At 33.3% G+C, this 26,929-nt stretch overlaps 1 protein-coding gene across 3 annotated transcripts in view; it reads right to left on the bottom strand.

Annotated features, from left to right (window-relative positions):
• HNF4G (hepatocyte nuclear factor 4 gamma) overlaps positions 1 to 25,540 on the bottom strand; it is a 169,374-nt gene extending 143,834 nt beyond the window's left edge. The window contains exon 1 of one of the 3 annotated variants that reach the window (XM_051970015.1): positions 24,764 to 25,540. The gene's annotated coding sequence lies outside the window, so the exon portion shown is untranslated. The remainder of the gene's footprint in view (positions 1 to 24,763) is intronic. The other 2 variants (XM_051970017.1, XM_051970016.1) reach the window with 2 other exon arrangements.
• Between the last annotated feature and the right edge of the window lie 1,389 nt (positions 25,541 to 26,929).

The raw sequence follows: 26,929 nt of genomic DNA on the forward strand, positions 1-26,929 counted from the left end.
AATATGTATGTGTGTGCATGCATATGTATGTGTGTGCATGTATCCAGAATAATACACGTTGCTATGAATGTCACTCCTCTACTTAAAAAAAAAAAAAAGAAGAAAGAAAAATCTCTGATATCTGCTGAACTTCCCTGAAAAATATCTAGAACCTTACTTACCCTGTCTTCCAAGACCTTCTGCAATTTGGCCCCAGTCTGTTTCTAGTCTTAATATACTTAATTCCCAAGAAAGGGCTCTATATCATTCATTATTCCCTGAACATATACTATCCTTTCCTTCCTCAAAATTTTTTCCATGTCATTCCCTTAAACTTAAACCCTGTCTTCTCTCTTTCATCTCCATGTAACAATCTTATACATGTAACTTTAAGGACTTATACATAAACCATTTTTTCCATTACATGTTCCCTAATTTATATGGCCAGAAGTGTTCACTGGATCACATAATTTTGTAATAAATCCCTTCCTTTTCTGGGAGCAAGAAAATAATATACAAAATAGTTGAGTAGTATTATCTTCCTCTATGGTCCTGTATCTTGTAGTTTATATTATTTATATGGTTTTTATATACTGATTAATATGAAAAACAATCTTACTTTACTTGTATAATCCTTTACTAATCTATAAGCTACTGCAGTGCAGGGACTTTGTCTTGTACATCTTTGTATTCTAAACAATACCAAATACTGTAACTTTTTATTATGGATGTTCCAAAAATATTTAGTGATTGAATTTTATCACAGAGCTTTTTAAAAAGGAAACTTGTTGAGGGCTGAAACTATTGAGTCGATGCACTGAGGTCAGGACTGCCGAGCACTTGAGGCTAACTACCGAATGGACAATACTCTATGGGCATATGCTTGGAAAATGGTCCTTTCCACTATCTGTGCTGGCTCAATGATTGATGTATAGAGGATTGTGGGAGGGACTAGGGGGTGGAGTAACACTAGCCACGGTCATTCTCTTGGGCAACAGATGAGGGAGAAGTCAGTTGCGAAGATTCTGCTTCCATCCTATTCAATCCTGTGTCTAAGACCAAGAAGAAAGAGTAGGACTTTTGCTTATCCTGACTCTGGCTGATTCTGAGGTATCTGGAGTGTTAGTGTGGTTGTCACAGAAACTCAACTTAGTCTCTAGAAAATAAATGTAGGAGGGACTCACTTGGATGTACATGATGCCCATGAGGATTATTTTTGGATTACAAAAAAGAAAAATAGAAATTTATGCTATAGCTCAATTCCTTTTTTCTACATTTGATTGCAAACACTCACTGAATGCTAGAAAAGCCTAATACAACAATTTGACACCCAAATAAAGGAAATCATGTAGAGGGAGTTCAAGTAATAACCTGAAGGTTATTAGTTAGGACTTTGTATGCTTTCAATTTTGCTCTACATTGCACTTCATATTAACAACATTCAAAATTTGTGTTCATAATATTCAAAGAAATCTCAACTCTTGAGCTCAGGATGATATGAAAAGTCTTAGCATTAATATAATACATGGCTAAAAAGAGATGCCACAATTCACTTGATAGTAGGGACAGAGGGGACAGAAACAATCACAGGCTCCTACAATGCTTTAGGACAGTTAATTTATTTCTATGATAAGCCTTGCAAACCTCTTTTTTCAGTACTACAAAGTTCTATCAGCATGTAAATGACAGCTGAATAAATAAGACAAAATTCAGGAGAGAAGTGTAGGTTATGCTAGGGGCACAAAAACAGGACACCATCATGCAAAATATGGGAAATTGTCTTCAAAGTGTCAGAACTCTTTTGCTTACAAAGATTTGAGATCAAAGACTAAAGATACTAGAGTTCTATTTTCTGTCTTTGGGGGGATTGGTCTGGGTGGTGTAGTGGATAGAGTACTAGCCTTGGAGTCAGAATGAGAAGAGTTTAAATCCAGCCTTTGACACTTACCTCCCTTAATCTTCCCTTGCTTTTACCACCTTCATTTCTTTTAGTCTCTTCCCTCCTACTTTCCAAGTTGAGTAGGATAAATTTCTAAAACCAACTATATGTTTATATACGTTTTTTTCTTGAACCAATTCAAATGAGAATAAGATTCAAGAATTGCTCTATCCTCTATCCCTTCTACTGTAAAAGATCTTTCCTGCGTGTCTTTTTTACTGTGGAATCAATTTTTCCTATTCTTCCTCTCCCTTCCCTATTCTCCAAGTGCATTCTTCTTTCTTTAGCTTCCATTCTTCTTCTAAGATTATCAAACACAAATAGTTTAATATTGTGGTATCATTATAATTTTTCCTTTCACATTTACCTTTTTATGTTTTTGAACTGTGTTTGAATATCAAATTTTCCATTCAAGATCTGGTCTTCCAATTACAAATGTTTGAAAGTCTTCTATTTCATTAAATATAAATTTTTCCCTTTATAAGTTTATAGTCAGTTTTATAGGGTAGATAATTCTTGGCTGTAATCCTATATCATTTGCTTTCCAGAAAATCATGTTCTAAACTTCCTGCCCTTGCCTATAATAGAGCTAAATATTATATAATCCTGACTGGGGCGCTGTAATATGAAAATTATTTTTTTCTGCTATTTACCATATTCTCTCCTTGAATTTTGAGAATGAAGAGGATTATACTGAGGTTAGGATAAATAGTGAAGTTATAGGCTTGGGTAATGGGGAGAATGGTGGTGCTTTTGATGGTAATAGGGAAGTTAAAAATAGTGAAGTATATGGTGGGGGGAAGGATAATTAATCACGTTTTAGACATGATGAGCTTGAGATACCCTTTATGGGTTAGCTAATTTGAGATGTTCAAGAGACAATTAGAGATGCATTTTAACTCAGAAGATAAGAAATAGATATATAGGTTTTGGATTCATTCACATAGACATGATAATATGAGAACTGATGAGTTTACTAAGCAAAGTAACATATAGCAAAAAAAAAGAGAAGGCATCCAGGAAAGGCCTTTGAGAGACATTCATTGTTAGTCTAAATGATATGGATGAAGAATGAGAAAGGGAACCTTACGAGAAACATTCAGCCAGATTGGAGAAAACCCAGAAGAGAACAGTATCATTAAAAACCTTAAGAAAAGAAAATATACAGTAGGAGGTAACTGATCATGCCAGATATTGCTGGGAGTTTAAGATGAAGATAGAGAAAAGGTCAAATTGGGAATTAAGTGAACTTTGAAGAGATCCATTTCACTTGAATAAAAATAAAGAAGCCTAGTTACAGAGATTTTTAGTTAAGAGAGAAGTCAAGGCACTAATTGTATGTTTTTTTTCTAATGGGGATTTTAAATTTGTATATTTTACTGAACTATCCCTTTTTACATAACCAGGGCCTAGCATGGTTTAGTCATAAAGGTGCAAAATACCCAGAGATATATAGTGAGTTGGAAGAGGAGATGTTAAAACGTGTTTCTAAATTCAACACTGCTCATCCAAGTCCCTCCACATTAACAATCCTATTGCCTGCACATACAAAGGAAAAGAAAATAAGTAAGGTATCTTGATTTATACAGAGAGTACTACTGCTATTAATAAAAACAGATAAATTTGAGTCATTTTAAATTATCAAGAAATAAATTTCCAGAGGAAAAAAAGTTAAGAGCAATACAATCATATTAAAAAGAATAAAAGCAAATATGACTTCTTAAAAGCAAATAAATTGTTTCCTATCCTACTCCAATGTTTTATTTTAAAGAAGCTGAAGCTCTTACATGATTATACTTCTGCAATTTGAAAATACTGTTCATAGAAATAACTTTATAAAAAAAGACTGATTATTTTCAACTTTTGTCATAAGACTGGGTTGGGGGTGTTTTTGAGTGATTTTTTTTTGAAAGTGTGAAAAGCTTAGTATTTTTTTTTACTGCAGTCCTTGTTAAGATTCTACTTGGAAAACTCTAAATAAATATTAATAATGTGAAACTTTCTAGTAAAGATATTGTACTTTGTACTTTAATATCTGTGTGTGTTTGTGGTTTTACAGAAGTTGACAAGGCCATGGCAAAAAGTTATCTTCAAATATCATCTGACACTGTGCTAACTTTACTATCAAGGCAGAGACTACATTCACTTCAAAATCTCTTTTCCCTACAATCTAAGAGAAATAATGTCCAGCTATCCCTAAAATAATAAAATATTTCTGCATAAGTTAGTCAATTTCTTAGTCAATTTATTCAAACCCAATCATGGAACTACTCAGGTAATATGAGAAGCTAGATGGAGAGCCTTGAGGCACCAGAAGAATAGTATAATAAAAAAGAAATAAAAAGGATTTCTACAAAATGAAACATGGTTCATGATTTTGTCATGAGTGTCACTTGAATTTTCACTGTTTTCTAATTCCAAAAGGACTTGATGGCACAATACTTTTTCTCTCTCCTTTTCTGCATGAACAAAAAAGTCTTTTTTTCAACAACAAAGATCTGGAAAGAATAATTCGTGCATGTACCTATCACAATCAATCTGGAATACTTAATTGAACTTACATAGTCAATTCTAGGTAATCATCATCACTACAGTGATATGGCAACCAGTTTCTTCTCAAATGCCACAATAAGATTTTGTACCTAACATAATATGCTATAATTAGAAAGGCGTAAGGTAAAGAATCAAGGGTGGATGGAGAAAAGAGGGAGAGAATTGCACATATATAACTAGCAAAAATTAGCATCTTTTTATAGAGAGATATATCTATTTGGTCATTTCTTAGCTGATCTGGGATTAAGATTATAGTTATATAGTACTATTAAAAACCATTAAGGATCTCAGTTTTGTCTAAATTTAAGATAGTGATCAAAAATTAAAAAATAATTCTCCTATATTTCCTATCATTGAACAATTATCTAAATAAAATTTTAATGATTAATAACTCCTACTTATTATTACCCCCATCTCTGCCTTTTGAAATTGTACCTATCCTCAAAGTACAAGCCAAATGTAACCCACTTCCATGAAAACATCAATGAAACTATTGCCTTATGTGATGACTCTATCCTCTTAATCATCCCATCACATGACACTAGAGGCAGTTAGGTAGCCTAGCAAATAAAGTACTGGACTTTGACTCAGGATTATCTACACGTTTAAATCTGGACTAGTTATAGGACTCTGGTCAAGTCAGGACCACTAAATGACACAATGGATAGAGTTCTGGGTGTAGAGTCAGAAAGACTAATATTCCTGAGCTCAAATATGGCCTTAGACAATTAGTAGATACATGACTCTGTGCAAGTGACTTAACCCTGTTTGTGTAAGTTAACTCATCTGTAAAATGAGCTGGAGGAAAAAAAAAACCAAGCAAATCAAATTATCTCTACCAGGGGAAAAAAACCAAATGAGGTCATCAAGTCAGACATGACTAAAAAAACAACTGAACAAAATGCTAGTCACTATTATTATTGTTATTAACACCAGTTGGAATATGTTATTATTTGTGTACATATTTATTCTTTATAAATTCCTTCAGAGTAAGAACTGTCTTACTCCTCAATCAAAACAGCTTATAGATATAGTAAACATTCAATCAACATTTGTTAAATTAAGTTGACACCTAATTGGTTCATTGTTTTGCTTACTTTGTTTATCATAACTGAAATGATCTGACACTTGATTTTTTAAAATTGTATTGACATTTCAATTAGTTTAGAATGATTCAAAATGGTTGCAATGCCTCATCTCATATGTGGGTACAGGAAGATTCATGTGGGTCATAAAAGTATGACTGTGATTACAGAGCTGTCATAATTAGCTTTGTTAAAGGTTTTTCACTTCAGGGAAGTGCTTGTAGGAAAATATTTGATGGCTAAGTTCACCTTTGCATGTACAATGCAATGTGCACATGTTTTAATAAAATAAAAGCTTATCACAACAAAATACTAACAAAAACTCATATAAAACTATACTCTATATATTTCCCATTTATACCTGATATCAGTTTCTTTAATGCTTTTTTCCTGTGTTTATATTAATTAATAAAAACTTTCAACACTAAAATATTCTCAGATGATGAAAAGTCACTGGCCTTTTTTTTATTGGGTTTAGAATAAGAGTATTCTTATATAATTCATCTTTCTCTTTAAATATATTTACTGTATATAAATTTTGTTAATGAAAGAAATTATGTAAGCAACTTAAATTTTAAAATTTGTCAGATGTCTACAATAAAAACTTTTCATATATGACAGGTTATATTTGAGTTGTTATTTCTCCAACCACAAATTATCTATCTATATAGATAAATAATAGATATATCTATAGATCTTTCTTTTCACACACATACACACACACCTCAAGTTCCTAACCATATATCTACATAGACTATACATTCCTAAACACAGAACTACCTGTAACATATAATGACAAGACCTGGCTGTGTATGTATATATACATAGATATTGTGTACATATATATATATATATATACCTACAAATATATTCAATCACACATGCATGTGAACATGTATCTGTATGCATATCAAATCACACACATAAATGTATGAGGAGAAGAAAAAAAATTTCAGTACTTTGTTTCAGTCTCTATTATCTCATTGTGGCAGCATCCCTCACACCAACCTACATTATGATTCTACTACATCTGCATCGTTTCATAAGTTGACATGATTTCCTCTCTGCCAAAGAGTAAAAAAGTCATTATATAATAACAAACCTTTTGGAAATGATTCTCTACCTCACTAGGCTAGTCCTCAGACAACAGAGCTAATCCACTGTCAAGCTTATGTATTTTGAGTTTTTCCCTATTTGGTAGGCTATAACAGTATATGTGTGTCATGTTCATACATTTCAAGAACTTGGGGTTACCTTTGGTGCATAAGATTTCAAAATTGGACGTTAGTAAGATTTTCCATTTGGAAGAGATAATAAAACTATACTAAACCTCATGTCTACCAAACTAATGTTTTGGGTTTTTTTCTGTTTTGAGGGGATTTTTTTTTCTAAAGATTGTTTTGGATACTTCCTCAGGGAATTATAAAGAAAGGTAGATTAAACCTGGTTTTCTCTATTTACGTATTTCCTTTATCCCTTAGAACTCCTTACCTTAATCTATATATTTCATTATTTAGGGCTGATCAAAAGCCACCTAAAAGTCCTCAGGAAGAGGCTTTCTAACTGCTTTCTTTGGATGTAGTATAAAAGATTTCTGGTTAGTTACTGAATAGTCTAGGTGACCCATGAGATTGCTTCCAACAATGGATAATTGGTAAATGGTAATCCAATTAATGTTCTGAATACATTGTCTTAGATTTTTAGGGTTAATGGACTAAATGGGGCCTGGTTTGTAGTAGGTAAATAATAAGTGTTTGTTGGATGACTAATTAAACTTGTCTTTTTTTTTCATTTTCTTTCTACCACTATTCAAAGTTCTTATTTTTCTATAAAACAATTTCTACTTTTATGAAATATTGACACAAATTATAATATCTTGAATATGAATATGCTAGACAGTTAATATCTTAGTGAGTTTTGGCAAATGTTTTTCTTCTTTACTTTTTAAATCTCATTAAATTTATTTCCTACACTTAGAAATAAATGTGACATAAAAACTAAAGGTATCAGTAAAAATAACAATTTAAAACAAATACTTTGATTAAATAAGGCAAGAAAAATTACAGTAACTCTCATCCAAAGTAATAAGATATTCTTAAAAGTCAACATTCTTTCATTTTTTATTAACATTTGCTCATGTTTCGATAGGTTTTGGAGGAAAATGAAGTTCTTCCTTAAAGCCCTTCTTTGGACACTACTTATCCAAAGAGAAAAGTATATATTTTATTCTATTATATTTTTTCTTTCTTTATTGAAGCTTTTTATTTTCAAAACATATGCAAGGATAATTTTTTACCACTGACCCCTGCAAAACCTTGTGTTCCAATTTCCCCCCTCCCCATACCCCATCTTCTAGATGGCAAGTAATCCAATATATGTTAAACATTTAAAATATATATATATATATGTAAATTCAATATAGGCATACGTATTTATACAATTATCTTGCTGCACAAGAAAAATCAAATCAAAAAGAAAAAAAATGAGAAAAATAAAATTCTAGGAAACAACCACAAAAGAAGTGAAAAACACTATGTTGTGATTCATACTCAGTTCCCACAGTCCTCTTTCTGGGTGTAAATGATTTTCTTCATCACGAGATCATTGGAACTGGCCTGAATCGTCTCATTGTTGAAAAGAGCCATGTCGATGAGAACTGATCATTGAAGAATCTTCTTGTTGCCATATACAGGGATCTCCTGGTTCTGCTCATTTTATTTAGTATCAGTTCATGAAAGTCTCTCCAGGCCTTTCTGAAATCAACCTGCTGACTGTTTCTTATAGAACAATAATATTCCATAACGATCATATACCACAATTTACTCAACCATTCTCCAATTGATGGGCATCCATTCATTTTCCAGCTTCTAGCCACTACAGACAGGGCTGCCACAAACATTTTGGCACATACAGGTCCCTTTCCCTTCTTTAGTATCTCTTTGGGGTATAAGCCCAGTAGAAACACTGCTGGATCAAAGGGTATGCACAGTTTGATAACTTTTTGAGCATAGTTCCAAAATTGCACTCCACAATGGTTGGATCCGTTCACAGTTCCACCAACAATGTATCAGTGTCCCAGTTTTCCCACATTTCCCTCCAACATTCATCATTTTCCTGTCATCTTAGCCAATCTGACCGGTGTGTAGGGCTATCTCAGATTCTCTTAATTTCCATTTCTCTGATCAATAATGATTTAGAGCACCTTTTCATATGAGTAGAAATGGTTTCAATTGCTTCAAAATCACTCTTTATGTCTAAATCATTAACCCATTTCAACCTTATCTTGGTATATGATGTTAGATGTGGATCAATGCCAAGTTTCTGCCATATTAATTTCCAATTTCCCAGCAGTTTTTGTCAAATAGAGAATTCTCATCCCAAAAGCTGAGGCCTTTGGGTTTGCCAAACACTAGATTTCTAGTTATTGACTATTTTGTCCTGTGAACCTAATTTATTTCACTGATAAACTACTCTATTTCTTAGCCAGTACTAAATGTTTTTTTTTTTGACAGCTATTTTATATAATACAGTTTTAGATCTGTCACAGCTAGGTCACCTTCATGGCATTATTTTTCCTTCATTCCCTTGAAATTCTTGACCTTTTGTTCTTCCAGATGAATTTTGTTATCTATTATGCTTTCATGCTAATAATAACATTGATACCCAGATGGACAGGTAACATTTTATATAGCTAAGGCTGGCAAATTACCACACAAATATCTCATTTTGATCCTAAAAATCCTTCCTGGGAGGAAGATACTATTATTATGATATTTTAAATGTTAAATGCTATAGAAAATCTTAATTATTATTAATGCATACTGTGCTTTAGCTCATTAGAATGATCAGAATATTTTAAATTGAATCTATGGTGCCATCTCAAAGCTACAGAAGCAAGATAGTAATCTCTGCACTATTTTATTATTTCAATAACTTTTCTTAAAATCTTCATGAAATCTTGTTTTGCTCATTTAATCACATCCATCCTTGATAAAAGGTTACTATAATCATTTTCTAATATGTATTGCATGTCTACTATGTTCAACTGATTCCACCTTTCTATTTCTTATCTGGTAGTTTTGATAATTACTGCCTTATAATACAGTTTAAGATCTCATACTACTAAAACTTCTTTCTTTACCTTGTTGTTCATTAATTCCTTTAATATTCTTGACCTTTTGTTCTTCCAAGTGAATTTTATTATTTTAGCTCAATAAAATAAGTTTGATAACTTAAATGGGATGCCATTGACTAAGTGGATTACTTTAGGTGGAAATATCATTTTCATTATATTGGCTTTGCTCTCCAATGTACAACTATTAATATTTCCCTAATTATTTAAATCTAACTTTTATTATCAAAAAAGTTTTATAATTATAGTCATGTAATCCTGGGCTTTTCTTAGCAATATACTTATAGATATTTTAGATAGTCTATAATTATTTAAAATGGGATATCTCTTACTATCTCTTCTTGCAGAGTTTATTGGTGATATATAGAAATGTTAGTGATTTGTGTAAGTTTATTTTGTATTCTGCTACTACGATAAAATTTTTATTCCAATTAACTTTTTAATTGAAACTCTAAAAAATTTCCAAGTATATCATCATATTGTGAGCAAAAAGAGATTCATTTTATTACCTCACTGACCATTCTGATTTCTTCTATTTCTTCACATTCTTTTATTGCTATTGTTAGGATTTATAATACAATATTAAAAAAATATTGGTGATAACGGGCATCTTTGTTGCATTCCTGATCTTATGGGAAGGCTTCTATGTTATTCCCATTGCAAATAATACTTGTTGATAATGTTAGGTAGATAACACTTATCATTTTAAGGAAAAATTCCACTTATGCTATGCTTTCACATGTTTTTAATAAGAATGAGTATTGTATTTTGTCAAAAACCTTTTCTCCCTCTACTGATATAAGCATATGCTTTTGTTACTTTTGTTCTTTACATTATCGATTATGCCAATGGTGTTTCTTATCTTAAAAATCACTGGATTCTTTGTTTGAAGCTACTTGGCTACCATTTATCTTTGTGACATATTATTTTAATCTTTTGGCTAGTATTTTATTTAGAATTTTTGCATCTACATTTATTAAGTAAATTGTTCTCTAATTTTCTTTCTGTTTTTTCTGTTCCAGGTTTATCTGCAACCTTTCCTTTAATAAAAAATTAGTTATATTCTGTTATTTAATTGCTACAGCTTTGTGTCATTTTCCAGTTATAAATGATACTGAAAATAGAAATTAATAATAAAGAAAATTATGAAAAATTTTAAATTAAATGTAATTGTGAGTATTAAAGTATATTTTAACTATTTCAAGGTCTCCCACAGAGTTCAGCAAAATGAAGTGGGAGAAGAGGAAGGAAAGGGAATAATATTTTCTAATGCCTAATATGTGCCAAGAATTTTACTAAGAGGTTTAAAAATATAATCTCATTTAATCCTTACCCTGTGACCATTTTACAGTTGAAGAGGCTGAGGTTAAGTGATGTTTCCAAACTCCCACAGACAAGATTTAAACTCATATCATCCTGAATCCAGACCCTAGTGCTCTATGGAAGTGTTTTATATTACCAGACCTAAGCAAAAATGCAGATTGAAAAGTGCTGACATAAGATACTTATTAGGAAATTTTATTTTCAGAGTTACTATTTTGAACTTTTAAAATGTATTTTCAATTTATGTTGTTTGATAGGAATAAATCCCAACTCTTAGTCTCAAGCATTGGACAACTGATCAAAAAAAAAAAAAAAACGGAAAAAAGCTTTTTCAGACAAGATGAAAGGACATTTAATAGGAATATTTTATACAGGAGAGATGTATCACAGAGAGTACTGAATTAGCTAATCATCAAGTTTGAAACTCTAGGTTCCATTAAATAAGTATATAGTCACATATATGATTCATTAAAGTTTAAGTTTCTCCAAAAGATATTATGTCATCAGTACATACATGAATGCATGCATACATACAATGATTTTTCTTATTCATGAATTAATTAATGGGCTTTTCAATTAATTTTTCTACTTTTTAACCAAATATTCCAATATGTCTCAAGGATCACAATTCTCTTTAGAAGTTGTTTTATATGGGAAATTTCATAAATACTAATTTTCTAGCAATGAAAATGGACATCTGATTTTAGTGAAATTCTAATATGATTCACAAAAGAACAAATGATTCCCAAAGATAGATCTAAATTAATAGCTATAATTTCTTTGTAATTTTATCCAAAAAGATGGTAAAAATTAAACCTTTACATAATGATAAATTTAAAATGTGGAAATAATTTATATATGTTATTTGCCAGTATGTTATTTCAAAATGACGATGAGTAATGTGAAGCTATTAACCTTTATGCTGCTCACAAGGATGAGAATTATTATGTCAATGCTCATATTTGAAATCTAGATAACTCTGATAAACTGAATGCATAGAAAATGAAGCAGCAAAGCATGGATGAAACAAAGCAGGATTCTGAATCGGAAGATCAGGGTTCACATTTTAGCTTTTCCAGTTCTTATGTGTAGCATCTTGGTAAAACAACTTAATCTATCTAAGAGTAAATTGCCTCAGATATAAAGTGAAGGATAAAACTTGATGATTCCTAAAGTATTTCCTGGTCTTAAATCTAAACCTATAAGGCTAGATTTCTTCCTCTATATATACCTCCAAAATTCACTGTTTGTCTAAGGAACATTACTATCCTTTCAGTCACCAAAAGTTGTATTCTCAGTATCATCCTTGACTCTTCCTTCTTCCTCACTCCCTAAATACCAATCCTGATAATAGTTTTTATATTTCTCCCTTTTTCTCCATTCATATGTCTAACACTTATTTCCAGCCCTTACCATTTTTTAATCTGGATAAATGGAACACTATATTCATAAAATACAGTTTTTCCATACAGCTGTCAAATCATCATCATCATCATCATCATCCTTGGGCACAGGTCTATGTTTATGCTACTCCAAAACAGTCAAGAAACTCCCCCAAAATAGTTCTTATCTAACTCTAAAGCCTTTTTCAACTCATCTTCACATACACTTTTTGCCAACAAAAGTGTCCTTTTTGTTCTGCTTTCTAACTTCATACTTTGTGAAAACTCTCCTCTGTGCCTAGAGGTACATATTTACCTTTCCAAGTATCTAACTTCTTTCAAGGTTTGTTAGCTCAGATCCTAGGTCCTGAAATAGTCTTCCCTGATCACACAACCTATTAGTGATCTCTTCTTGAAATATTCCTAGAGGTCTTTGTTTTCTTCCCTCAACCCCTTACTCCGAATTATACATACCTATACTCATGTTGCAACTCATTAAAATGTAAGTTCCCCAAAAAGATATGACATTTTTTGTGTTTTGTGTTTATGCCATCCACATAAAAAGTAATGAGTAAAAATTGTAGAACTGATTTAATTGTATAATTATATGCCAATAAATAAATGAGTGATGCTATATCAATAAACTTATTTCCAAACTAAGCTGCCATGTAGGATGCATAAGATAACTAGCAATGAAAATCAAGGTATTCACATGGACAATTTTTTAAATTTGACTGACAAATATCTATTATTATATTTGTTTGGAAGGAGACTATATTGTTTTACTTTAAATATTAGAGTTAAAAATGCAAACATTCAAATATTCTGGATTAGAATCAGATTTGCCAGTACATGAAATTTTTATTTTAGAATGGTTAGAAATGATGAAAAGAAGTAAAATAGGAAATTTCAAATCTTCCAGCATAGCCACAAAAAAAAAGAGTACATTCAGGAGATCACTGAATAAGATCTTGTTCTGCCCATGATTTTTTTTCATGTTACTGAAGTCAGCCTGAGGCAGGGTTGGTGTGCATCAGTGAGACAGGAAGAAGAAAAAGTCAGAGTACTGAAGACCAGACAAAAATAAAATAAAATACAAAGCACTTTTAAGTCTTTTCTTCTTCTTCTTCTTCCTTGAACACTCCAGAGAGGGCAAAGGACATGGAAACATATTGTGTCTGAACAGAGAATTTAAGTGCTTTCTACCTCTGACAGCAACAAACGAAAGTAAGAAAGCACATGAAATGGTCATAATGATTTTTTAATATCCTAGTGATGGCAATTAGTGATTTTTATTTTTAATAAAAGAAAACTAGCCCCTGTTTACCAATTTTTAATTCACTTTTGGTATCTATCAAATCTAAGTGAATACAGGGTAGAATGAGAATACCTACAAAGGTTCTTTAGAGAATCTAGGCAATCCTCTGGATTTGTAGAATCCCAAGTGTATTTCCCCAAATTGAAACAAATTCCCTATTTTTCTTTTTTTTTCATTTTTCATGCACTAATAAATACTATGAGCATCATAAACCAATATTCACCAATATTTTTCAGTTCATAAAATACCCATAAATCTGTGAGGATGTTTCATTTCCAATTCCTCCAACTCTGTAATCCATTTTCAAGAACATATGTGTAGCCACAAATACAATCTAACAGAATCTCCTCTTCTCTGCACTAATCTTAATTCCATCTAAATCCTCAACTCATTAGACAATAGTAGTAAGGAAATCCAGACAAAAATTGTTTGAGGTAGATACCTGTGTCACAAAAATAAAATAAAATTAATGCTACCAAGTCCAATTGATGAAAATGAGCAGGAAATCATGTATTTATTTACACCTAAGAAAATACTGCACTATCAATGTAATACAATAACTATAGATTAAGATATAAAAATATGTCACCACTTTAATTTGGTTTTTGACACATATAGGTAAGAAATATGTGTAGCTGCTAATCTGAAATTTAAAAAAAAAACTTGGGAATTCATTAGAGACCACCTTAAATTTAAATACATTACATATAATTTTGAATATATACAATATATACATGTAATGTATTTAAATTTGAAAGTACTTTGTAAATGGGTGTAAATATATGTATATTTGTGTATATAGTTACATATTGTATATACTGTGTATTTTTCTTAACTACAGAGATGAGCATACCAATGACCACTTAAGTAGTTCAGAAAAAATATATAGTAATAATAGCTCACATGTATAAAGAACTTTAAAGTTTGCAGTATTTTACATTCACTATCTCATCTGATTCATATAATAACCCTGTGAGTTGAATAACAAGGATACTTCAGTGATCTCTTAACAACCTGAAAATCCAAGAGCACAAATAAAGTACAACATAATAGACATCATCATTCAACAGTAAGGAACATTATACTGCTATGCCTAGAATCATAAGAAAAAGCTCATGACTTGAAGACATACATGCCAAGATTTACAAATTAGATAAAAAGATGACTATTCCATAGCCTTGTTTTTTTTTTTTTTTTCCAGAATAGCTATGACTATGATTCTTCCATTGTTTGAGCGGTAAGTACTATAATCAAATATACTCTTGTAACTATCAAAACTAAGGGAAAGACAAATGTAGGGACTGCCTCAAGGACATAGCTAAGTATCAGAATTAGTATTCAAAGTAATACTAATACATGCTAATACGTTAGCAAGACTAGGGGCAGCTATTCATGTAGTAGAGAAAGCACCAGCCCTGAAGTCAGGAGGATCTGATTTCAAATCTGGCCTCAGACTCTTAACACTTCCTGACTGTGTGACCCTGAGCAAGTCACTTAACCCCAAGTGCCTCACCCAAAAAAAAAGGCAGCAAGACTGCCATTACAATCTATTGCCTTTCATTCAGTCTGTTGTCGACTGAGATGCTACATCACTAACAGTTAGTAGCAGTAATAGTGTGCATAGAATAGTCTCAAAATGTCTACATGTTAACCTAATAAAAATAATGATCAGCAATTTTTCACAATTATCAAATTCTTTACCCAAAAAACATCACAGCAATTTCAATGCTGATTCTTGGTATTATTCAAGACATAATTTATGGCATCACATATAGAATATCCAAGTATGGTTAAGTCAAGACTGCTTAAATTCATTTTGCTATAATTTTATTTTTTAAAGTTCAATTTAATGTAAAAGTTATTGTTAGGAGGTGACTGTACTAATGTTTGATAAACACAAAGACCCAAGCTTTTAGAATCACAACTCAATGTCTGACAAAAATTGCTGAGAAAACTGGAAAGCAGAAACTAGGCACAGATCAGTATCTCATGTATCAAGATAAGGTCAAAATGGATAAATGATCTAGACAAAAAGAGTGATGGATAGCATAAGTAAACTAGGGAGTATGTAAACATGTACCCATCAGATTTATGCATAAGAGAAAAGTTTATAACAATTAAAACTAAGGGAAAGATAAATGAAGGGACCGCTTCAAGGCCATAGCTAAGTATCAGAATTAAAATTCAAACTAACTTCAAAAGCATCAAGACTAGGGGTAAACAAAACAAAAACCACCAAAAAAAAGAGAGAATCATGGAAAGTAAAATAGATAATATTGATTACATAAAATTAAAAAGCCTCTGCAAAAACAAAATTAGTGCAGTCAAAATTAAAACTGGAAATTAGGGTGGGAGTAGGATTTTAGAACATGTTTCTTTGATAAAAACCTCCTTTCTCAAACATAAAGGGAACTGAGAAAAATGTATAAAAATAAGAGCTATTCCCCAGCTGGTAAATGGTCAAAAGATAATATGACCAAGCAATTTTTAGAAGAAATCAAAGCTATCAATAGTCACATGAAATAATGCACTAAATTAGTACTTATTAGAGAAATGTCAGTTAAAACACTCTGCTATATCACTTCATATCTATCAGATTGGCTTACATGACAGAAAATAAAAAGTACAAAGTTAAATGGAATATGGAAAAATTAGGACACAAATGTAGTGATGGTGGAGTTACCAATTAGTTCAACCATTGTGAAAAATTATTTGCAACTATGCCCAAAGAACTATAAAACTGTGCCAATTCTTTGACTCACAACAGTACTACAAAGTCAGCATTCTAAAGAGATCAAAGAAAAGGGAAAAGTATTATACAGAAATATTTACCACAGTTCCTTTAGTGGTGACAAAAAATTGGAGATTGAGGGAATGTTCATCAATTGAGGAATGATTTGATAAGTTAGGACACAAAATTATGATTGAATACTATTATGCTCTAAGAAATGATGAGCACAATGGTTTTAGAACAACCTGAGAAGACTTACATGAAATCATGTAAAATGAAATGAGAAGAACCAAGAAAGAATTGCTAGAACATTGTTAAGATGATTCCCTGTGAAACACTTAGCTATTCTGATCAAGACAATGCATGAAGACAAATCCGAAGAACTCATGTTGAAAAATTTTATCTAGTCTACAGAGAGAATAAACCATCTCTGAATGCAGTTTAAAGCATACTTTTTTTTACTTTACTTTTCGTGGGTGTGTGTCTGTTTTCTTTTTCAATATGGCTAAAATGAAGATGTTTTGCATGACTTTACATGTATAATTTATATCAAATTGCTTATTTCTCAAGAAGGTGGTAAAGACAGAAGGGAGAGAAAAATTTGGAACTCAAAAAAAATTTAATGATTATTCAAGGTATTTTTTAAACATGTAATTGGAAAATATTGATGAAAGAAATAAAAATGTAGTGAATGAACAAGTAAATAATGAAATAAAGTTATTATTAGGCAATGCATCTGGGCCTGTGAGAAGCTTGTTGTGAGGGTTATGAGTTTTACTACAAGTCAATAAGGCAGATGATTATGTGAAAAGTGTTCTGATAACTCTGTTCTGGAAAAGCACCAATTAAAGATTATAAACAATTAATTAGATGGTGAGTTGCATCTCAGTGTAAATCCATAATCAATGGATAGATAACTACTTTTAGATATCAGTAGTAGGAATTTTGTTTCAAGCAAGGACGGAATTAAATGTCTACACTGAACCTTTTCAGATCTTAAATTTTGTTATAATAAAATATTATGAATTATTAAGAAAAAACAAATTATATATATCAACTTCTACACATCAAATAATTTGCATCTTGAAATTATTGAAATTAAAGATTAATTCTAGTTCAATCTTTTAACCCCAAATGAATCCCAACTAAAACATCCTCAGTAATGAATTCTACTAGAACATCACCAATGATAAGGAACTCATTATTCATAAACCATTTCATTTCATTTTTGGAAAATATTTTAAGATTTTCCATATATTGAAAATAAAGTTGTTTTCCTATAACACTCAGTTTTTAGTCTTAGTTTTGTGCTACAGGCAGATGAAAAAATAAATGTAATTGTTCTTCTGTGTGACAAGACTTGGAATAGATGAAGGCAGCTACTGTCTACCTCATATATCTTCATATTAAACACTTCCATATTGTTCATTCAACCATCATATTGACAAAATTTTTAGTTCCTTCGTCATCCTACCTGCCTCCTGACCTAGACATAGATTACTGTTTTCACTATTCCCAGTAAAATATTACATGCAAAATACTCCATATATGGTCTAATTAGGTTAAAGTACAATAGAACTACAATTTCATTTCTATCAATGTGGTCCCCCCAAAATTCATACTTTCTAAAAGCTGTTTCATTACACTATTCAAAGTGAATTTAGAGTGTGATCTGTCATTGCTTCCCTACCCCAATCCCACCATGAATTTTATCTGATGATATCTCTTCTACTATGCGATTATTAATTTAATTATCAATCATAATATTCATCCCCTTAAAATTTCATCAAATTACATTTAGTCCCTTTATTTCTTTGCTGAGACCTTAACCAAACTTGATTCTTTCAAATTACTAATTAGCTAACATAGATTTGTGGACTCTATAGATTTAACAGTTTTCAATCTATGTCCACATTCACATTGCTAGTAACTATGTTGAACAGGATGGTCCAAAAGACAAGATCCTGCAATACAACACGAGAGAATGATTATTTGTACTTCTAGGTTGACATCACTATAAATCCAGTCCTTCAAACAGCTATGGGACCCCCTAAACTTTAGCATACAGCAACATTTCTCTATTCCTCCCCTAAAGATATTCTGAATGGCTACTGTCAACTCCCTTCCTTAAATCGTTATAGTATACTTACAGACATTCTCTCATCTGCCCGTCTTATAAACAAGTGAAAAAAGGAATTAGTTAGAATGTCATAACTAGTTCCTAATTGGTACAAGAGATTACCCCATTTCCTTTCTACGGATTCACAAACGAAAAAAAAAGGAAATAATTCATTCTAAAATTTTGTTAGAGAAGGAAAACGTGCTAGTAGTAAAACATTTCTTCTTTTTTCTGGAAAATTCAGGAAATCATTGATCATTCTCTAATCCCACAGCCCATCCCCTCCTTTGTTCCATCCTTTCTTAGTATAACTTAAAACAGTTCAGCAATTATATCTGAAAACTATTTCTGCAACCTAGGATGTAATTCATTTGTGATATAAAATCATTTGATGTTTTTAGCTGTCTTGAACTTCAATTGTTTTTTAATCACTGTCATTACAGGCCTTTTGGTGTGAAAATTTTTCTCTATAACCAAGAAAATGTATGCAAAGTAGGACTTTGTAGTTTCATGTTGTTGTTGTTGTTGTTGTTTAGTCTATTATTTACAGTGAGCCATCTGCTCCAAGAAGTAGGTTTTTCTGCTGCTTGTTCACAATGAGGGAGTCTAGCTTAGACAAACAGTTTCTTAGGCTCAATGAATCAATAGTATGATGTGGCACCCAATAACCTAATGTGAAAGATGTCATCCCAAGAATAAGAAAGTAATAATTCTTACTGTATTTTGTGTTGGTTAGATGGTATCTAGAGTGTTATGTTTATTTTTAGGCACTACAATTTAGGAAGCCCTTGATAAAATGAGAATATCCAGAAAAAGATAATTCAAGATGGTGAAGCACCTGGAATCCATGTCATAGGAGAATCAATTTAAATAAAAAGAGATGTTTAATCTGGAGAAGAGAAAATTCATGAGGAATATGATGACTATATTTAGTTTATTAAAAGACTATCAGGCAGAAGAGTAATGTAGGTTTACTCTTTTTTAATCTCACAAGGAAATTACTAAGAAGCAAATTTTAAGTTGACCTGGGGTGGGGAAACAAACATTAAAAAAAACTTCCTATTATATTACTCAAAAAGTGTGACAGGCTGAATGTATATGAGTATACTGGGTACTTCATTATAGAAGATCTTTACTAGGAACCTGGATGACCACTTGTTGAATGTGTTTTTGCAATGATCTTTTTGGAAGGAAAGAGATGATGATATGTACTAGGTGTTTATTTAGGTGCCATCCAACTCTAGGAATCTGTGGTTTTGTGAATTCTTCTTAAGACTGGTTCACAAAGTATGGTCCAGGTACACTTTCATCAGATCCAGCAGATCAAAACTATTTCCATTATAATTCTAATATATTTTGATTTCTAAGATGTGTAAATAGCTGTAGATAAAACCCACATAAACTAAAGCTCTTTGGGGAGCTTTTAAAAATTTTTGAGATTGTATAGGGTTCCTGAGTGCAAAAAAAGTTGAGAAACTATTCTATATAACACTAATTATTTGTTGAATTGAATTGACAACACATCTTCAGAATTGTTCAAAAATAAGCATCATACAAAATACAAAAAAAAGTAGCAAAAAAAGAAAACTGACTCAAGAAAAGACAATATTCCCTAAGCCTGAGAAAAATAGATTCTTAAAGTTTCAGCTCAAGCAGGCATAGTGACAAGACACCTGGCACATAATAAGCATGTAATAAATGTTTATTGATTCAATGTTTACTGACTATTAGGGAAACTATAGTTGGTAGATTGCTTGAATTTGGGGGTTCTGGGCCACAGTAAAACTAAAGTCAATCACATGCCAATTCTAGAATATGGTGAGGTCCCAACATTTCTAAAAAAGAATAAATTGATCTAAATCGAAAAAATGTCTCAGGTCAAAGCTTCCATACTAATCAGTAGTGGAATCAGATTTATGAATGGCCATGGTATTTCCATCATAGGAGATCCATTCTCAAAAATATATAATAAAATTCTGGATTAAAACAACAGTGGTCACATGCTGAATTTTATATGAAGTAATGATCCTTGAACCTACCATAGATATTGCATCCAATATAACCATATTGAAGCCGCTCTTTTGGACAATTAAGTATAGACTACTAGAATTGGAATCAGGAAAACTTGAGTTCAAATTTGGCCTAGAAACTTATAGAAATAACCTTAGTTTCAGCATCTGTAAAATGGAGACAATAACAGCACTTATTTCCCAGGGTGGTTGTAAGGATAAAATGAACAATTTGCAAAATTTAAAGTGCTACATAAACGTTAGCTATTATTATACTAATAGACTACTTAACTAGTTCCTGTAAAGAAAATGATTGAAAAAATATAAAAGGGCTCATTGTTGTATGCCGGGTTAACAGAATCACAGAAACTCAGAGGGCTAAGGCACTTTAAAATCTCTAGAATCCACTTTGATACATCTTACCAAGATGAGCATCCAGTTCTAACTCAAAAAACTAAAGACTAAAAATCTCTCTGTTTCTAAGGAGTTCCAGCATTCCACAGTTGTGCATCAGCTTATTTGAAACTGTTTTTCAAATGGCAGTGGAGTGATTCATTCTACACAAAAACATCAAAAAGACTAAGAACCACAGACCAACCAAAAAAGCAGCAAATGGCAACAACTACAATCAGGGATCCTCAGATATTTACAAATACAAAGGACTTCTAGTAAGGCATAGTAAGGCCCTATTTTCAGGCTGGCCTTTAATAACAATTCATATTGTTCAAATATGAAAGGTTATATTTAAGGAAGGATGCGTTAAAATATGTATGATAACCATTATTTCATGGCTACTTTTATTTTCTTCCTATTTGGTAAATGTTTTATGCTATTAGTTATGTTAGTTATAAGGGTCATATAAATTAAGCTATCAATCAATAGGAAAGGGGGGAAGGAATCAGCATTTATTTAGTACCTACTATGTTTCAAGCACTGTGCTAAGCACATTTACAAATATTGCCTCATTTTATTCTCAAAGCAAACACATAAGATAAGTGCTAGTATTTTTTTACTGCTAAGACGGAGACAGTCCTTACTAGTCACACAATTATTAAGCATTAGATATCACATTTGAACTCAGAACTTCTTACTCTAGATCAGGCACTCTATTCCTTGCCAAATTGCCTCTACAAATATGAATGCAATATACTATAGATGTATCATATTTAAATAGATTGCAAGAAAACATTTCATATTGTACTCCACTTCCTCTGACTTCCATTTCTACATGGGATTCATGTACATTTTGGTACACCAAGTTGCATCAACCAATTTTAAAGGGCTACTCACAATCAGGAAACTGATTCTAATATAGGCAGGGAGAGGCAAATATCCCTACTGCTGTGATCCATTGGCTCTCTCCAACTTAAGTGGATTAAAGCAAAAGGGAATAAGGGGGGCATTTACCCCAGCAACACTTCTAGTTTCTAGTGTAAGGAAACAATTTGATCCAGCACCACTCTTCTTATAGAAGAAACAAAAAGGGGCAATTGGGCCTACATGATCAAGTATGGAAAAATATGCTACAAGGAATACCTGGAATATGCTTCCTGAGAATAGAATCATAGATTTATAGGTCAGAGGAAACCTGGAGATCACTGAGTCTACACCTTTATTTTGCGAATAAGGAAATTTATTTCTCCAAGAAGACTGTGACTTGCTGCCTGTCACAGACATACTAAATAGCACAGAATAATTGTAAGAAAACAGTTTTTCTTTTTTAACTAACTGTGAATGTGAGTAGCAGAACACTAGGCTATCCTGTAATGTGAATTTCTCTGGTTTCTAGATTGATGTTCCAGGAGGAGAAGCATGATAAATTGCCAAGAGGTTGGGGTCTTAAGGATATATGGATAAATAAATTCCTAGAGACCAGGTAAAGGCTAATAAGAAGTCTCTACAGCTATACTAGACACTAGTGAGTTGGTATATGTGCCACTAACAGCAAGAAAGGACTAGTATGTCTGAAGGTAATTAAATTCATCAGTTAGGGTCAAGATCAGATACCACAAAACACACTATAAATTCCTAAATTTCCAGGCTATTAAGCAGTTTTACAGAATGACAGATCATTGCCATTCCCTTTTTAGTTTTAAAAGTATACCTCTGTGTGTATGTCTCACACACAGGAGGACAGAGAGAAAGAGGGAAAGAAAGATAGGGGTGTGTGTGTGTGTGTGTGTGTGTGTGTGTGTGTTGTATACAGCAGGTAAATACTCTGAGTAATCCAGCTTTGGATTTGATTGGAAAAGATGTAAGACAAACATTTGTATTGACTATGGATGATGACATGATTTAGGATCAAATCCTGTCTGGTTTTTACTATTTGTATAGTTATGAGCAAGTCACTTAAACTTGTTGCTTCCAAATTCCTCATCTGCTAAATGCAAATATATGCTGAATTTACCTCACAACTTGTTTTGGGAATCAATAAGTTAAATGGATGTAAACTAGTAAATAAAAGGCAGTCATAATAATTATTACTACTATTATCTTTGTCTCATCTTTATCATTATTAATATAATCACCAATGAAAAAGAAAAGAAATGTGCAGTCATCCATATTTGATTTGTGGAGAAAGCATGACTATATATATATATAGGAAGAAGAAACAATTCTTAGTAAAGGTATCAAAAATCAAATAAGAGGGAGATAATGGATTGTAACTCAGATGAGAAAGGTAACAAAAGAACAAAGGGTAGCAACTACATATTGTTTTAAGACATCCCATTAACATTAAAAGTTTCTGTGATTCTGCATCTTCTAGTCCTAGTTGATAAAATCCAGATTGGAAGTGAATTTTACTTTTTAAAGAAATATGGACATAAGCTTTCCTGCCAATGGACAGTGAGTTCACTGGAGGTATGCCTTAAAAGGTGCATGTATCAACACACACAGACACACATTCTTCTCATGGAATCCTAACATTTTGTCACATGTTGACTTACATCCAGGTAAACATGTGATCACTCTCCATATATTCGAGTTTAAATTTTTAAAAGGTTTTTCAAACTATGCGAAACTAAAGTATCACAAACATATTAGACATATATTTGATATACATACATATGGGAAAAGTTACATATAACCATGAAATGATCTAGTGGAAAGAAAATGAGATCATATAAGAAACAGATTTTAGCCTCTCAATTAGCCATGTTACTTCACACAAACAAATGGATTTCTTTGTACCCCAATTTCCTTATACATGAGGAGATTGTACTAAATGCTATGGAAGCAGATGGTGCCATAGTGGCCCTGTACTCAGAAAAACCTAAGCTGGAATTAGGCCTTAGACACTTACTAGATATACAACCATTGGGAAGTCATTGAATCTGTCTGCCTTAGTTTCTTGAATTGTAAAATGGGAATAACAACAGCACCTGCTTCACAATATTTCTATGAGGATCAAATAAGGTATTTGTAAAGCATTAAGTATTTAATAAATATTTGTTCCCTTCCTCTAGATAATCTCTTTTGTCTCTGCAAAGTTTAACATCTATGATTTTAGAAAACGTCTGTATTCATATTCAAATCCATTAAAGTCCACATATACATATGTGCATAAAGTATGATATGTTATAAATGGTACTCTTGCCAAAAGCTCTTCCAAGAGCATTTCTAAGAGCTACTTGTGAGATGATAAAGTGCTTAGTGAAAGGAAAGGCAACTCTTGTCTTGAAAAACGGGCCTACCTGGTTAGTATCCGAGGGCCCCATAGCTCTCACATCTGCACCACCACAACCAACGCCCCCAACCAGGCCCAGGCACCCACGTGCCCCTGCTCCTCCCCTAGACCAAAGAACTCCCCCAGCTACCCGAATGGCACGTGACTCACCTGCAGCTACCATTGTTCTTACCTCCACCCAAGCAACCCAACTTTTTCTTTGCTCTGTTTTGCTCTGGAAACATCTCTCCTCCCCACTCCCTTCCCCAAATCTGCTTCCTCCTCAGGCCCGTCATAGGAGGGAACAAGGGTAGGCTCCAGTTACTTCGCTCACATTTGCGGACGGATCTGAAGCACACTGTGTAAACGTTCAGCCCCTCTTAGTAGGCTTCCCTTTCCCAAGTCCCAAGGAGGCAGACTGGGAGCGCCACGCAAGGCACGTGGGCTCAGCCCCCAGACTAGAGGAAAGCTGCTTAAAGCTCCTCACTCTGCTGCTACTGCAGTCCGATGTCCGGAGGAAACTCACCTGAACTGAGGAGTCGCTCGTTCCTTGGGGTTCAGGCGTCTCAATCAGCTGGGCAATAGCAGCGGCATCTCCCAGGAGTAGATTCCCCTACCCACCCCCGCTCCAACTGTGGCCAGCACTGCTCTTTTCTGGGTGGAAGCAGTTTGCAGAAACCTGGGGTGGGGGGATGGATTTGCGCGGAGGAAAAGCGCTAAGAGGGAAGGTTAAGTTGTTTCGTTCTTTCTCCTTTCCCCTTTCCTTTTTCTCTTTTTCTTTCTTTTTTTTTAAGTCTTTAGAAAAGACTTTACCATATGCTCTAGTGAGTATTCGCTTTGTTCAATGGCGACAGGGCAGCAGCCCGAGTCCTACGGACCGATCGATTTACTAAACAAACTGAAACGTGGGTGGGGATGTTAAACAGTAACTAGCAGTCTCAATGAAAACTGAAAGCTGCCGCAGTGGCCACTGCCGGCTCATTTCCCTGTTCCCAAGGCCCCTGGGCAAGTAGCGGGCGGGTCGGCCAGTTCCAACCCTAGCCTTCTGAAGGCTAGAGCGCCCCGGGACCCCAAGTGCTGTTAGTTTCCCTTTGCCAAGTGCACGGAATGAGCTTGTCCAGAAATTGCTCCTCCTTGCTGCACCTGCCACCGAACATCGCCGGTCACTCCAGAATTACCAACAAAACCGAAGTATGTGTCTGCTAGGGCATTCTAGAGCAACATTTTCCCATCATAACTCCAAACTCCCCCACCTTGGTAAAGCGCTCTCACTTCCTGAGGGCAACCATCGCAGGCACGCCTCCAGGTTCAGCCCAGAAGTAGTGGCCCTAGGTGCATAATACGCTCGCCACTGCCCAGCCCACGTGAGTCGTCGCTACTCGAGTGATGCATTCGAAATTCTCTGGGAACTCTGGAGTGGTAGGGAAGAGTCTTTCGTCCTCTCTCCTGAGGCTTTTGGGGGAAAGGGGGTGCCTGACATTCCCTCCCAGGTACCTTTTTAATCCCAATTCAATAAAGTCTACCACTATGGGAGTGGAATTATCAATAAAAGGTATCAAGTGGGGGCCCCTGGAGACTAATCTATGATCTGACCCCGCTGTTGAAGCTGAAGCAAGATGGTCCAAATCCACCTTGGGCCCGCAGAATCGCCATTCAGCAAACATGAAAATAGTCACTTTTCTGACAAGAATGGGTGATTTTCCTGGGCCCATTCAGTCTTCTGAGTCAGGTTATTTTGCAGTCTCTCTTGCCTATTCGGCTAATTACATGTCTGTTCTCTCTTCACCTCCTTTGTTCCGAGTTATCCTATACTCAAGGAACCAAAGAAGTCCAGAAGGATTGCTCAGTATCAATAAGAGATAGATAGACTTTCTCATACTGTACATAAAATGCCAAGAACATTGAGAAAACTTCACTATTTAAACGCGTGTTTGCAAGAATTAGTGACTTTAGGTCAAACGCGTAATTATCTTCATGAGATAAATAGTAACAAAATCCTCCAGATTTGTTTGGTTCCCCCCACCCCCAATTTCGGAGGTGGATGTTATTTTAAGTCGAATATAACAATGCCAAGTAGATCAAAGGATCAGGGGATTTTCTTTTTCTTTTTAGATCAGGTTTACTAAACTTTCTCAGTTTCCTCCACTGAATCTCTTGCTGAAAGACTCTTAAAAACAAGTTGTTGGCTGTTTTTGAAATCAGAACAAAGGGGAGAGATCATATTAAGAACATCTGAACTCCCTAAACAAAACACATTCTTTGGTCCTTCATAACTAATACCTCCTTGTGTACGAACTGTGATGCAATAGGGGCGGCTTTTCCATTTCGAGACGCCTAATAGTCGCAGGAGGGAAGTTGCAATCTTCAATGAAAATTAGCAACTTATATTTAATTATGGAGATCTTTAGCTTTTATTTTTATGGAAATGTTGTTTAAATATCTCTTGTTGACATTTTAGGTTTGTTTGTGTTATTGTTTGATTTGCTATTGTCTATTTGATAATGAAATTAATGATGGGATGAATCCCAAAACGCAAAAGATAAAGTTTCCTATACCAAAGCTACAAATCTAAATCTAAAACCTATTCTCCCAATTTCATTCTGATGTATACTTAAATGCCAAAAAAAAGTCTGACTTATCCAGCAAAGAAATAGTTTTGTATTCGGATTGTTTCCATATTAGCATTTTGCTA

This window comes from Antechinus flavipes, chromosome 1 (genome assembly GCF_016432865.1).
Source record: "Antechinus flavipes isolate AdamAnt ecotype Samford, QLD, Australia chromosome 1, AdamAnt_v2, whole genome shotgun sequence".
Taxonomy (NCBI): Eukaryota; Metazoa; Chordata; class Mammalia; order Dasyuromorphia; family Dasyuridae; genus Antechinus; species Antechinus flavipes.